This window comes from Ochlerotatus camptorhynchus, unplaced genomic scaffold (genome assembly GCF_037179485.1).
Source record: "Ochlerotatus camptorhynchus isolate MF236.1 unplaced genomic scaffold, CSIRO-AGI_Acam_v1.1 ptg000102l, whole genome shotgun sequence".
Taxonomy (NCBI): domain Eukaryota; kingdom Metazoa; phylum Arthropoda; class Insecta; order Diptera; family Culicidae; genus Ochlerotatus; species Ochlerotatus camptorhynchus.
In genome coordinates, this window is record NW_027040592.1 from 3013140 (window position 1) to 3029447 (window position 16308).

General features: G+C 41.2%; 3 protein-coding genes across 3 annotated transcripts in view; all 3 read left to right on the forward strand.

Annotated features, from left to right (window-relative positions):
- LOC135699133 (heat shock protein beta-1) overlaps positions 1-16308 on the forward strand; it is a 560186-nt gene that overhangs the window by 351632 nt on the left and 192246 nt on the right. The gene's annotated exons all lie outside the window — the stretch shown is intronic.
- LOC135699132 (protein spitz-like) overlaps positions 1407-16308 on the forward strand; it is a 43843-nt gene continuing 28941 nt past the window's right edge. The window contains exon 1 of the mRNA XM_065219351.1: positions 1407-2025. The gene's annotated coding sequence lies outside the window, so the exon portion shown is untranslated. The remainder of the gene's footprint in view (positions 2026-16308) is intronic.
- The window catches only part of LOC135699066 (uncharacterized), an 89133-nt gene continuing 77234 nt past the window's right edge, over positions 4410-16308 (forward strand). The window contains exon 1 of the mRNA XM_065219239.1: positions 4410-4423. The gene's annotated coding sequence lies outside the window, so the exon portion shown is untranslated. The remainder of the gene's footprint in view (positions 4424-16308) is intronic.

A 16308-nucleotide genomic window follows, 5' to 3' on the forward strand; every position in this document is an offset into this window, starting at 1 on the left:
TGAAGATTGCATATAGATATTAGAATAGAGAGCTAGGACAACTTTTAAGGAAGGTACAAATCGGTTTTTTCATCTCTCTTTACCAAACTCCCCCTTTGGAGAGATGTGTGGATGCTTTCCTTCGAATAACAACTGAAGTGCGGTAAAAAATCGGTAGAACTCTTTCAAAAACACTCAGTTGGTACTTGAGCGGGTCGTTTTTCATCTCTTTTTGCCAGTGGTGGCGGGGGGGGGGGGACACCCCTCACCCTCCCTCTCCAAAGGGGGAGTTTGGTAAAGAGAGATGAAAAAACCGATTTGTACCTTCCTTAAAAGTTGTCCTACTGTTCACACTGCCGTACTCTAACGGAACTATCAACTCTATGCTTTCATCTACTCCATCTATCGTATAAAAATTACCACTACAGTCCAGGCTACAGTCTGTTATTTGAAATTAGCATCTTCAACTATGCTGGACAATAAACTCACTCTGAATCAAGATGCAATCGATGTCCAACCAAGCAGCAACAAATGTATAACATCAGCGCATGAAGATTCTCAAAATAAGGATACAGAAGAAGTTCTGTCCCGTGGTGGTCATGACATCATCACATTGTGAATAAGAAACCAAAAGATTATATGGCTCCGATTAGGCCAGAGGAATTAAGCAGACCGGTCAGAAGGAGTATACAAATGAAAGCAAAGAGGAAGAGGATGAATATGCCAAGGTTTGGAGCGAGGTTTGGAGGTGTTTCGTGCGGAACCAATTCTGAGTTGTAAATGGCCGTGAAGGCAAGCAAGGAAGGATTTCGGAAACACCCAGGTCCAGCTCTTGTGAAGGAAGTCGGTGATTGTGGGCAGCATATGGAGGATATCGGAGCTCAGCTTCCTCTCACGAAAAAACATCATCCCAAGCTGGAATTGCGATGTTCAAGCAGTTCACTGCAGCAGAATTTCCACTAATTAACAAACAAATTTTCACCATCCAGATGGCATCCATCTCATAAAATGCCGTACTCTAACGGAACTATCAACTCTATACTTTCATCTCCTCATCTATCGTATACAAATTACCACTTTAGTCTGTTATTTGAAATTAGCATCTTCAACTAAATGAATTCATACCATATGTTGATCATCTTATGCGAAATCACCCGATTACTGTATTTATTTAATCCAGGGTCTGCAAGGTTCTTGCAATTCGCGTTTCGGCAAAAAAAAAATTGCAATATTTCTATTATAGCTTATTTTATGGTTCCACCCTAATCAATATAAAGTGCATACAAGTTCAGCCTGCTGTACACTGTTTGCATCTATGCAATTTATTCAGGTCCGCTAGCAACATCAGGCGAAAACCTTTGTCAAATGCCAGCAAATCGAACGCGCCTGGCATCACTGACTAGTTGATTTTTCCTGAGCCTCGATCATCTTGTACATTCCCTGCCATTGAGTCGCGAAGAAGCGGAATTTCGTGTGCTAAAAGAGAGTGATTATTCTTCGAATGGCATCGAGAAAAAGTTCAAAAATGCCTTGCATGTGCCTATAAAGTCGTGGCAAGTGGAACGACAATCGATTTTATTTGTGAATAATGGTGCACAATTTGTACACTCGGGTGAAATTTTGCATCGAATCGAAGTGAAAAAGTGCCTCAAAGTTTTTCCTTGTGCCCCCCCCCCTCCCTTCGTCTGAATATAGAAGAAAAAATTGGAGTGTTTCACACACACCCCGCTCACCCATCATCAGTCAGTCAGTCGAAGAAGAGTGTAGTGCGCCTCTTCTCACGCCATACACATTTCCCCTCTTTTTTCCTTGTGGTGCTGTATCGTCATCATCATCATCGTCATTAGTGGCAGCAGCACCGTGTATCATCGGAACACAGTGTTTGGAATAACAACAACAGCAGCACCAAAAGTGAACCGACTGAAGCCTACACAGCTAGCTAGACTGCAAGCCAGCCAGCCAGCAGAAAGCAAAGAAGCACGGAGGAGGACGGGAACGACGGAAGGTGTATTTCGACCGGGACGAAAACGAGGAGCGCAGCGCAGAGTGAGTAGTTGTGGCATTTTTTTTTTTTACTTTTCTCTGTCTTTTCCTTGTGTATCGAAAGGGATGCCAGGTGTTATTGGGGAATATTTTTACACTGGTTTTTTTTCGGAGGGCAATGAATGATGGTCATGAAGATGTCAAGGCAGCCCCATTTGTTGAACTGCTATTAGGGCAGTTTTGGCAATGAACAGTAAGGTAAAGCTGTTTCACTGGGAGACTTGCTCTTTCAGGGTTAAGATCTATATTGCTGTTTTTTTTTTTATATATATAAATTTACGTTAAGTTTGTAAAAGGACCCTAATTTTTCAATAGCAAAAACCAGGTGTGCGAGAAACAAGCAAAAAGTCATACTGTCAAGGCAGTGCCTTTCTTCTTGATAAGGAGTTATTCATAAACTACGTAGTCCGTTTTTGGGAGGCTTTATATTCCTCTCTGCCCGCGTAGACAATCTTCCATACTATTTTCTGGAAATGTGTATGGACCGTTGACAGTGGCGGGTCCATGCGACGTACAAAGAGGACACAGTTAAAAATTGTGTTTTATATTAAATTAGCAATACTAAATCGTCCGGCATTTCAAATATTTTCTTTGTTTTGAATCTTAAAACATCTCATGTTCCAGAATCTTAGAAAAACAATCATTCCGGGATCTTGAAAATAATGTTGATTTCGATTTATTATTGCCTATACATTCCGAATAAATAAGATTCCGAGTCTTCTGATTATTCTTTAATTTCCATATTTAGAATAATTCTAGATAGAGCTGGAATTAGGGCGCATCAGCTTTTGTAAACAATGACTTCTCTATTTGATTTCTTTGAATTCAATGCAGGCCTGCACAAACCAACATATCCATCGGGTAGGAGAATTCTTCCCCTACTCGATGGTGATTTCGATTTGCCAGGGAGAGCCACGAATTTTGAGAAATCATCGAGAGAAGTCATTGTTCACAAAAGCTGTTACGCCCTAATTCCAGCTCTATCTAGAATTATTCATTCGATTCAAAGTCTTCTGATTGTTCTTAAATTTTCATACTCAGAAGAATTATTCTTCTAAGTATGAAAATTTAAGAACAATCAGAAGATTCGGAATGCGTCGTTAAGCACTTTATATGGTTATTTTCTATTAGGGCAATATTATATGAGTGTTTGGTAGGGTCATGTGAAACCATACGTCCTACGGAATTGGAAACAGGCTGTTTTTGCATGTCGCTTTGATAACCGTTCGTGACCATAACGTTTGAAATTGCCGACAGTTCTTGGTTTATGTATTTCACGAGGATTTATCTGGTTTGGGGCTTCTGATAAACACAGTCTGTACAGATTATTATCTAAACTATGCATATAGGATGTTGGCACATAATGCTCGTGTGTTCCTGGATGTTAAAACTTTCTGTTCCGGTAGAGCGGTTATCTCAGGCGTGTTACCGTGACAATTCTGCGGAAGAATTTTATAACTCCGCCTAATAAAGTAGGTAGTATGTACATTTAATGTTTATCTTCATCATGCAGTGGCGATACAACACAATATTTATCTTCTATAGTGTAATACATTTTTGGAAGGAAAACTATTCGTTTCATAACATCACAAATTATTTGTGTTAATTATATTTTGTTGCTTTCGCCCTGCGATAAAAAAAAAAGTATAATTTAATTGACTTTATTTAGCGCATTTTTTAACATGGAAGTTGTAGAACAGGTAGAACTTTGAGTGACGAGACGCCTCAGATGTTAAGGGTTTTATATCATGGGAATTTCAAGAACTTCTAAAAATTGCAAAACACTAACTAAGTTGATTAGAGAAGACCAACAAAGTTATATTAATTAAAAAAAAAACGAGAACTTTTAGCAAGCACCGATATCTTCAAGAAATTCCAGAGAAGTTCTAAGAAATTTAGGTATTTTTAGATACTTTCATAATATTCAGCGAAGTTCCGAGTACTTTGAGGACGATCAAATAACTTCAGAACAATCCCATTAATAAAACAGCAAAAAAAAGGTTATCTTCCAATTAATTCCACTTAATTAAGTTTGGTATCCATGACAGATACGTATTTCGACTACAATGTATTAAGCATTCCGCTAACAACCCAATTTGGGGCCTCCCTCATCTCAGTCGGTAAAGGCTGCAAAGCAAGACCATGCAGGAGGTGGCTGGGTTCAATTCCTGGTCCGGTTTAGAAATTTTTCGGGTTGGAAAATTTCCCGACTTCCCTGGGCATAGAAGTATGATTGGACTTGCTTGCCACACAATTATACCAATGCAAAAATGGTACAGGCATCGAATGCTCTCAATTAATAACTGTGGAAGTGCATCTAGAACACTAAGTTGAGAGCACGCAATAAGCTAATATGCGATATGCAATAAGCTTGAAATGCGAATAAGAAGAAGAAGAAGAAGTAACAACCCAATTTCATTAATTCAATCCCATTAACTTAATGGAATTTACAGCGACTTACAAGGAGTTCCGTGGAATTATGGGGTATTCCGAAAATTGTATGATTGGTCCGAAAATTTCAGGACCGTCATGGAATTATGAATTTACATAAGAAAATTTGCCGGAATATTAAACAAATTTAGATACACACTTAGATTATTTCACCGAAATCTGTGAAATTTTACCGAAATCTCAACAGCTGAAGTAATTTAAGGCAAAGTTCCATGAGCGTTTATAATCTTTATAAAACTTATGGAAAATTGTAGAAACTTCAAGGCAATTCAAATAAATTCAGTAAACTTGTGGATTCTAATAAAACATGCTGAAAAATTCAAGGCAGTCTAGAGAATTTGTAGGAAATTTAGAAATCTTTTGGGCAGTTTTAATAGCATCAGGGAAAGTCTAGACTTTTGATGAGGTTATGAATTAGTGTCGATAATTCAAGGGCAGTTCCATGAACTTCTGAAAAATCTTGAGAACTTCAGTGGAAATCGTAGAACTATATTAATTACTAGCTGAGTGTGCCCGGCCTTGCTCGGGAGTCAATATTAGCTTGAGTTTATGCGCCAATTGAGAAAAAAAAGCTATATTGTACGTAGCCCCCCCCCCCCTTATCTAAGAGGCTACTCCCTATGACCTCCACATGCCAAATTTGGTTCCATTTGCTTGATTAGTTCTCGAGTTATGCAGAAATTTCGGTTTCATTTGTATGGAAGCCCCCCCCCTTTGTCTCGAACCATCATAAGAACCTTTCCCTGTACCAAAAACCCCTGCATACAAATGTTCACGCCGATCGGTTCAGTAGTTTCCGAGTCTATAAGGGTCAGACAGACAGACAGAAATTCATTTTTATATATATAAAAGATATATAGATTTTGTTTTGAATCCTAGAAAATTGCGTTACAGAAATTTGGCAAAAATTCTAAAACTTCATAGAAGTGCAGAGATCTTCAGAAACATATCGAGAACTTCATGGTAGTCTGTGGAACTTAAGGGAAGATCCGAGAACTTCAGGAACTGTCATGAACATTAGCAAAATGCGCGAGCATTTCAAAGAAGTTTAGTAAGCTCCAAAAATAGGGAGAGTTCAGTTGCATTTGTTTCAGAAAATCAGCGGAAAATTTTAGGAAGTTCCCAGATTTTCAGAGAACTCCAGAGATGTTAAGAAAATTATTGAGATCTTTACATGCGTTCAGTCAGAAGTTCACGGAAGCTTAACAAATTTAGGAACAGGTCAATTAAATTCAGGACAGTACAACAAGCTACATAAAAACTGCAAAAACTTTAGGGAAGTTTCGATAATTTCAGGAAAGAAGAGAGAACCTCATAGCAGAGAGAAAAATTAGATACATTTTAAACAAGTCTCGAGAACTTCAGCGAATGGTTAAAACTTTGGAGAAGATCCATGGTCGTTAGGAAACTTTAGGAAGTCCGACAATGTTCAGGGAAGTTTAAAATTTTGATGAGAAGTATTGTGAGCATCAGGCTAGTTTTTCAAACTAAAAAAGAACTTCAAGGCAGTTTCATTAACTCCAGGAAAATGTTAGGAACTTTCAAGTAGTTCTGAAGACCTCAGAATAGTCCATTCCATATTCAACGAAGATTTATCATGAAAATTCACTTGGAGTTCCTCAGTAGCGCGCTCTCCAAAAACTCTCGTAGAATAAGTCTAGAATTTTACTTGGAACGCTTCTCTGAATTCTCTTAAAAATTTTATCTTCTTAGAATCTCGCAATTCCATTGAAATATTCCTCAAAATTACGTTGAAACTACCCTCCGGATTAAATTTTCTTTAAATTTTCCTCGGAATTACCTTGAAATTTCCCTCATTAAGAAACCTTTTGGAAAGATTCTCAGAATTTTCATTGAATTCATTTCAGATTTCCTTTTGAATCTCACTCCTTCCATTAGAATTCTACGCACATTGAAAGTCTAAGCATTTCTCCTCACAAATTCTTTAGATGTCTCCTAATACTTTGTTTGGCAAACTCCCCTGGAATTCTTTTCCGAACTCCTTCGAAGATCTCCTGCAGTTGTTAGGGTAAGGTGGGGCAAGATGGGTCAGCTAGTACATTTGTTAATTTATTTGATTGTTAAAATCATCAGCATTGGAATTACATTAACCCTGTCGATGTTGACAATCAATCTTGTCCCACCTTTACCCTATCAGATTCAATTGTAATCCTCCTTTTAGTATCCCTCTCACCCCCTCCCCCCCCCCCCCCCCCTAAGTATACGCCAAAAATGTCCAAGGACTTATGCTTCGGATTTGGTTTCTCAGAATGCCCTAGTAATTTTACTCTGAAGTTCACAGGAGTTCTGCTCCTCAGTTTTCCTTAAATTTTACATTGAATTCAATTCAGAGTTTTCTTCAAATTCAACTCAAAACCATCTCAGGCTTCACATGAATTCTAAAATTCATCAGAACTACCTTAAAAGCAGATTGAACTGTTCTTCTCAAAGATTTTTTTTTCCCGGAACACCCTTGGAATAAAATTCTTGAAGTATTATAACTTAAGTCGTGAATTTAAGAAAAAAAACTTGATCAAATTTGAAATTTGAGAAAAATAGGCATAATCCAGTTCCAAAAAAAGTTTCTGAATTTTTAAAATGTATTTGTTACTGAACATGTTGATGATTGTTGCTTGAACAAAGGTTTATTTTAGACTAAAGAAAATTTGCTAGATTACATAGTTATATAAGCTCTTTTGTAAGTCAATTGCTACTACGATTTCATTCTTCTTCACCCTCTCAGTTGCTTATTTCTAATCCTAATTTATTGTGTAGATTCAGGAACGATTGAGCTGCCAGAGATTTTGTCAGCACGCCCGCTTCTTGTTGTTGTGTTGGAACGTAGACCAACTGGATTCGATCCGTAGCTACAGCATCACGGATGAAATGGTACTTTACATCTATGTGCTTGCCCTCTTCGTCTCTTCATTCTATGCCATCGCTATGGCCCCTTGGTTATTCTCGAATATTGGAACAGGATACAACAACTTGAATTGCGCCCCCTATCACCTGAGCCATATGGATTCACTGCTGCAGCTGATCATGGCGATATATGCAGCTTCAGTAGATGACCACGCCATTGTACAGCCGAAGACTTTCAGTAGGAATCCCGAAACGCACTTCCGATCCTCCTCGCCATTCGCGTAGTCGACATCCACAAAACCAACAACAGGGGCGTTATTCGGGCTGCAATGGTAAACCAACTCCAAAAGCCTAGTACCCTGTACGTACCTCAGGACTCTCTTTGCGTGTTGCCAGTGCTCCAGACTTGCTGTGTCTTGAAACTTCGAAAGATACTCGACAATGAAGTACAATTCCGGTCACTTAGTTCAGGATAAGGATGCTCGCACCGCTCGCCGCTTCGTTTCAACTGCAGCCTGGTTTCAGCAGGAGTTTGACATGGTTTGCAGTCGCTCATCCCAAAAACGGTGTAATGCTTCATATTCCTTGTGCACGATCTCGTAGAATCTTGATTCCCAGGAAGTCGTGCAGCTCGTTCATGTCAACCATGTAAAATTCTTGTTTCATCGTTTCCTTGATACCCAATATCGCTTGTATGCTCCGAGCTACGATCAACAGATCATCTACGTAAACAACAATATACACTTTTGCATCTCCTTGCAACATACAGGCAGTAATCGTACCGCGATCGGATGAAACCATACCTTGCCGAAACTTATTGAATCTTGTGTTCCAACATCTTGGTGACTGTTTTAACGCATACAATGATCGCTTCAGCAGACAAACTCTCCCAGGCTTGGTTCTAACTCCATCCGGTACCTGAATGTACACCTCTTCCTTCAATTTTCCGTTCAGAAGGCTGTATGGATGTTCATTTGGTGGATTTCCAGACCTTTGCTGTTCGCAGTAGCCAGAACCGTTCGAATTGTGTTCAGTTTGGCCACTGGAGCAAACGTTTTCTCATAATCGATATTCTTCCGCTGCACACAGCCTTTCAACACTTGCCTTACCTTGTAACGGATTGGATTTCCATCAGCGTCCGTCTTCAACGAGAATACCCATTTGCATGGTAGGGGTACAACCGGATCTGGTTGCTAAATTTCCGGTTCTTCTCCAACGCACTCAGTTCCTCGTCTACCGTTTTGACCCAGCTTGCTCGATTTGGATGGTCAGCAATATCTTTATAGGACACAGGAATCTGAGGAGAATAGTCTACAGCAGAAAATGCGCCATATGACGAAATGACATCTTTGAATCACTAAGGTTTCCTGTCACTCTCGCTTTGGAAGTTACCCCTTTCAAGTTGTGGTGGAAGTGCCATGGCTCCTTCCTCCTGGTTGTCTTGATCATCGAATTCCTCGGTCAAAGAGAAATCATCTGCGAATTGCTCAGTGTTTGCATCAGGATTAACTTTGGGATCATTATCCGGTGTAACTGCGTCTGCATCAGGATCCATAAGAGATGAACCAGCCTCTGGCTGAAAGTCTCCCTAATAAAGATAAACTAACCTAACCTACATCAGGATCAACGTCAGGATTTGTTAATTCGATTTAACTGCCGTATCTTCTTTTCCCCCTTATTGCTCTTGTACTTGAGAAATCACTAACGGAATCTCCCGGTACGCATTGGCTTCCACCTTCCGTGTCGATTTGAACGGAAATTCGATTACATTGAACCGGACATCATGAGCTACGAACTGCTTTCTTGACATCAGATTCCAAAATCGATAGCCATACTGTGCGTATCCAAGCATTACGCAACGTTGGTCAGTAGAATCTAACTTGCTCCGTTTCTGCTTCAGAATCTATGAACATCCAAAAACACGTAAATTTTCGGCTTCTCCGCTGGGCTTCGATTTGCCACATAAACAGCATTCAGCACCGCTTCGCCCCACAGTGACTTCGGTGCTCCTGATTGGACCAATAGAGCTCGCCTTTTTTGCCGTCACAGGGTTGAACCGTTCAGCGTTCAGCTACTCCATTCTGCTGTGGTGTATAGCCAACCGTCTCGACCGACACGACTTGAATCCCACGTTGATCATAGTAAAAACGCTGTTGATTGCTGAACTACCCACGTCCCAAATCGCAACGTATATTCTCCACTTGGACTCCGAATATTGCGGTTGCCATTGCTTCATATATCTTGAAGTAGTCAAACAGCTGATTCTCTTCGTCTTCATCAGATATACAACAGCAAAATGGGTGCAATCATCCACGAACAACACAAAATACTGGAACCCATCGTGCGTGGGTCGTTTGCGTTCATCGTTTTTGACGTGTATGACGGAAATGGGTCCCATATGCCGAAGTAGTGCTACACCCCATGGTTCGATAATTTGATCCTACTTGAAACTAGATAAATTCAATTCTGAGACATCAAACATTTTCAAGGTACGGTATTCTTAGAACATTCGAAGGGTTGTCTAAGTTCGAATCCTAAAATACCTAATGGTTCATCCCGGGAGATGTCCTTCCAAAAAATGTTTTCCGCTATTTTGCGCTGCAGCTTGTAAAATTTATTGAAGGCATTTCATTTTTAAATTTAAGTAGACACCCTGTACGTTGCTGCAAGTAGCTCTTATGATCAGTCTCGTTCCCAAGCCAATGCTTTTCCCATGCAATGCACCTTTTTTTTTTTTTGGTGGTGACCGCGCGCGTACACAACAATACACCGACTCACAGGTGGTATGAACGGTCAGCCAATGCTGCTGCTGCTATTGTCGACAACCAGCACGGACGGAGGCTATACGGAGCGGAAGCGTTGCGTAGCACGCGGGGAGTTTGTGGGGGAAGCAAACGGCGAATGAAGCGAAAGAATATCGGAATCTCTTTCACGCTTATTTTTGTGAGTAAATTAAAGAAGCCTTTCTCGAGTTCGGGGTTTGGTTCAGCCAGTCTTGTGCGACTCCTGCTCCGTCTACTACGGTTGTTGGCAGCAGGCAACCGAAGCCAGAGGAGCTTCCTCCCACCACTACTGCTGCACTACTGCTGACACTGAGATCGGCTGAATGGCCCCTAACTCTTGGCTGGCTTGGCAACTGGGCTGTTGATGAATGGGATTGGGATGGCTGTAAAAGAAGATGAGTACCGCTTATTTTCCTTCATCATGCGCGCCGATGCACAACATCATCGTGTGACAGAGAATGGTAATGACAGTGACCAAATCGAACTTTTGATAGCTCCAAGGCTCAGTGAGGGAAGGTTCCGCGGGGACCGTTTCTTTTTTTCACGAACAGGTACTGTTACTGCCAGTGTAGCTGCTTGAAATAATGTGGTTAAGTTTTTGGATGTATACAACAAGTCGTGTTGGTGTAAATGTTGGAGATATCTGCCACGACAGGCAGTTTGCTTGAGTGAAATGATTGACACTTATTGCAGTATAGGGCAAAAGATGGCCTGACCTAGTATCGTCAGGGGAGTAAACAAAGTTCTTGAGCGCTCAATTTTGGACAAATTATGCACTGTATTCTCATGCAAAAAATGAGCGCTCAACGACTTCATTTATCTCCCTGGTGATAATAATTAAAGGTATTGTCAAAGCCATCGCGTTAGAAGGTGTGATAAGAAGAGCGTGGATAGACACGAGTGGCATGATTTTCATGAAATCCATGCAGCTTCTTGGCTTCGCCGATGACATCGGCATCATGGCACGGAACTTTGAGACGATGCGATGGCGGAAACGTACAGCCGACCGGAGGTTTTTTGTCGTGTAACACCGTATGATTGTTGAGGTGTTCCTAAATGAACAAACTCTGAGAAAGGAAATGATTCTGATGAAATAACTGATAACATTCAGAAGAAATCATGTTGAGAATTCTAATCTATTTTTGTTAGAGATTTTTAATCATTCTTCAAGAAATCGTAAGCTACAAGACCATTAAATAAAACTCACATTGTTACATAGGAATTCAGGCGTTTTCAAAACATAGACAAATTTTGAATTTTTCAGTCGCAGAGAGAAAGGCAAGATCCAGGTTTGTCGTGAACTCCACCGACCAGAAGCTCCCCTTGGTAGCCAGGGTTCACCGACTTGGCGATAAATGGGGGAACCAACTCCCCCATCGTCATCGAGCAGCAGCAAACCGAATACCCGAACACGGACGGGTCACGAGCTTGCGAAAGGGTTGGTATCGGGAACTCGAACTGGGGACTTGGCACATTTCACCGACTCCCGGACAGCCCTACAGCATGTTCTCAGCCGAAGCAGCCGCCACTTTCCCCACAAACAAACCTATTGCCATCTTCTCCGATTCTGCCAAGTTACCAACCGCCGTACGTTCCGACACGGCCAAACACTCTTGAATGCAGGGTATTCAGAATTTCGCTGCCAAGGTAACAGATAATCCCAGAACACTGCGGAGTGAGAGGAAATGAGAAGGCTGACTATCAGTCCAGTCACTACACCCGGGAAATCCCCGGCCAAAATTTAAAACCGTGGATTACGGTTGCAATTTGGAACCACTGGATTAGGATAAAGCTTGATACCCAGAGTTGGGAGGACCCGCCGGAGCACTGATTTCAGATAGTACTTTCTCGGTAACGAACTGGACACACCAAAGCCTCTCGCAATATGGGAGGTGAAGGACAATTTAGAAAACAGTGCAAGTTATGCAACCTTCCAAACACTATGGAGCACCCAGCTCCCTTTGGCTTGACTGCTCAACCAAATATGACCGACGAACGACCATCTACCTATGCAACGATTATGGAACATGACCTGGACAAACCTCAACACTTAAAATTTACCCTGGCAATGAACACGAACTCGGATACGAACGAATGATGAACCAAGCTAAGCACCAAACAAGGACATAGGAACGGATGAACGACAGCACTCAAATCAAGCATAGCTACAGAATTCGATATGGAATATGATTACTGTAAATCGGAAGGACTACGAAAAAGGATCTATGGAAACGATCATTGCAAACCAAGAACAGGATGACCAGTGAATGGAGAAATCGGGAAAAAACCGGGACTTAACCTCAGAATTATCTAATAAATTCTTACCCCTTCTATTCCTTCGGAATTCATCTTGGCATCTGTTCGGAATCCCGTTGAAACTCGCTTTACAATTCGGTTGGAAGTACCTATCCTGAAAATTGAATTCCCTTGGATTTCTTCTCGGAGTTCAGTTAGGGTGAGGAAGCCTAAGTGTGAAACTTTAAACCCACAACAAACAGAGAGTAGCAATTTCATAATTGTATGTTCTGTGGAAGCTGACCTTCGTGCTTTTGCAGTTTCACGCTTAGAGTATCATCTTAGAACTCTTTAGAAGCAAAATAATCCGTGCGAACATGAGCTCGTCTAATTTTACATTGCAAAAGCTATGTTAAACTAGACGAGGTACGCACTTTGCTGCCGACGAGATGATAATCATTGGCGACTTCACTCTACCGGTAATTTCTTGGCGATCATCTTACGGTGAATTCCTGTATCCGGACCACGACCGTTCTACATTTCACTCTGGAGCTGTAAGCCTTTTGGATCATTACAGTATCGCCACTCTGAAGCAAATCAACCTCGTGGTTAATAAGAACAAACGTACCTCAGACCTTTGCTTCGTCACCGCTCAGGATACTGCTCCGCATTTGTCTATGGCTGTTTCTCCGCTGATAAAGACTGTTCCACACCATCCTTCTTTAGTAATTGCACTTGAAGGCAACCAAATTTCTGAGGTCATTCCACCCCCCTAGAAGTCTCCTACGATTTCCGAAATGCTGACCACAACAGTATCGGAGAACTTCTTTCGAATTTGGACTCGTCCCTGCCGATGTCAATGCAGCTGCCCAAACGCTCTCGCACATTTTGGCTTACGTCATTGAGCGAGCGACACGTTCCGAAAAAAAGTTCCTAAACAAGGTAATCATCATCCTTGGCAAACAAGTGAACTCCGTATGTTGAAGTCTTCCAAAAGAGCCCCGTTAAGAAAACACACCAAGTGCCACACCCTACAACTCAAGGACCATTATGCGAGGATCAATCATGCGTCTCAACGAACCAGTCGCCAATGTTATCAACGAGATGTTCAACGGAAGCTTCGATCTCATCCGAAAACTTTTTGGAATTATGTGAATGAGCAACGAAAGGAGTCTGGCCTTCCTTCGACTATGGTACTGAACGGCGAAGAAGCGTCATCCCCTCAGGACATTTGCCGTCTGTTCTCAACCAAGTTTGCGAGTGTATTCTCGGATGAGAACCTACCTGACGAGCACGTTTCTCTAGCAGCCAGTAATGTTCCATCGACATCGACCTCGCTATGATAACTAGGACGGCTTCGCAACTGAAGTCTTCATTTAGACCTGGACCTGATGGAAGTCCTTCCGTCTTTCTCAAGCAACACATCGATAGCCTGGTGGCTCCTCTCTGCCTTCTGTTCGAAATGTCCCTCTCCAGTGGGGTGTTTCCTTCCTACTGGAAATCAGCTGAGATGTTTCCAGTGCATAAGAAGGGATGCAAAAGAAACATCGACAACTATCCGCGGCATCACCATATCTAAACTGTTCGAGTTGGTCGTTATGGAACCATTAGTCTCTCATTTCAAGCAGCACTTGAGCGTAGTCCAGCATGGTTTCATGGCAGGGCGGTCGACTACTTCCAACCTTCTGTGTCTCACCTCGTATATTACGGAGAGTATGACAGACCATATGCAAACAGATGTCATCTACACTGACCTATCAGCCGCCTTCGACAAGTTGAACCATCCTATAGCGATCGCCAAACTGGGTAGACTCGGTACAAACGGCAGTCTCCTACGATGCACTATGGGCAAAAATGGGTCCAAAATTACCCAAAATTCAATATCTCAACAGCACGCTGAATTTCGGCCATGAAAAACGACTTTTCCAAAGGGAAATCGTCCGGGGAATCGATTGTACGTGGTCCCATAGACCGGAGAGCCTTTTAGGTATGTGTTTTGGACCATTTTACCCCATTTTCCCCTACTTTTTGGAGGAAATGTTTTTTCACAGCTCTATTTTTCGTAAAACATAAGCACTTTATCCATGGTTTTAGAATACTATGTCTTTAAACAACAGTTCATGAGATATTAGGGGAATACGGGGTACACTTTATAGGGAAGTAAGGGGTAAAAGTGAACCCTCGCTAAATTTATTTTAATTCATAAAAATGTTGAACGATGCGATTATTTGAATGACCCCAAAGGCTGCCTGCAATAATAAGATTTTTTTTTCGAAATTTTAAGGTTAATTGGGGTTAAATAAGTTTTAATTTACTGATATCTGTTTTTAAAGAGTTTTCACTTTTTTTGTCTGTATACAGCGGAACGATATAGTGGTTCTCAGAATTTTGTAAAAATTGGTAGTTTTGTTCCTTATCGCAACATATTAGACGCGTATTTTTTATTTTGTCATTAGGGTGACTAATTATATATTAGGGCGGTCAAAAACAAAAAAAAAAAATTAGCGATTTTTTTCAAAAATTTATAACTTTTGAACTGTTTGGCCGATGACGGAACTCAAAATACCAAATGAAAGTTAATTAAAAGTATTCTACAGAAAAAATATAATGATATTAAAAAAATGGATTTTGTATTAAAAAACCTTGATTGTATTTTCACTTTTACCCCTTACTCCCCTATAAAGTGTACCCCGTATTCCCCTAATATCTCATGAACTGTTGTTTAAAGACATAGTATTCTAAAACCATGCATAAAGTGCTTATGTTTTACGAAAAATAGAGCTGTGAAAAAACATTTCCTCCAAAAAGTAGGGGAAAATTGGGTAAAATGGTCCAAAACACATACCTACAAAGCTCTCCGGTCTATACGACCACGTGCAATCGATTCCCCGGACGATTTCCCTTTGGAAAAGTTGTTTTTCATGGCCGGAATTCAGCGTGCTGTTGAGATATTGAATTTTGGGTAATTTTGGACCCATTTTTGCCCATAGTGCGATGGTTTGCATCATATCTATCTGATCGTCAGTTGGAAGTTGCAATCGACGACTGCCGATCTCCTTCGTTCCCTGCCACTTCGGGTATTCCGCAAGGTAGCCACCTCGGCCCGTTGATATTTCTTGTGTATTTCAACGACGTCAATTTCGTCCTCGACGGTCCAAGACTGTCTTTCGCAGACGACATGAAAATCTATCTCCGAATCACAGCCATCGCTGACTGTCACCTTCTCCAACTCCAACTCAACGCTTTTGCAAATTCAAGACCAACAATTGAAAAGGCCTCAACTCCATTTTGTAAACAAACCTTGTAAGCCCATTTTATCTCGAACCGAAGTTCGCCAACGCAAACCAACAAAATGAACAGGTAGGGGAAATTCTACTCTACCCGGTTGTGTTTTAGGTTCGCGAATGTAGGTTTCCTTTCGCGAGAAAATGGCCTTACAAGGTTTGTTTACAAAATGGAGTTGAGGCCTTTTCAATTGTTGGTCTTTAATTGGTGCCAATGAACCGCATGGTTGTAAATCCAACAAAATGTTCAGTAATCACGTTCTCACGGAAGAAACATCCAATTACATTCCGTTATATCCTTGAAGGCATTGACGTACATCGTGTGAATCACATTAAGGATCTGGGAGTCATCTTAGATTGTCAACTCACATACAGCCAGCATATCTCGTACGTGATCGACAAGGCATCCAGAACGCTCGGCTTCATTTTCAGGATAGCTAAAATTTTCACGGACATCTACTGTTTGAAGTCGCTTTACTACTCCCTCGTCCGGTCGGTGTTAGAATACTGCTGCCCTGTATGGAATCCCAATTACCAAAACAGTGTACCAAGAGTCTATTCAACGACGATTCATCTGGTTTGCCCTTCGACGATTACCTTTGAGGGATCCTCATCGCCTTCCAAGCTACGCAATGCTGAGGATACCTTTTCGTCGTACAAACTATAGTTCG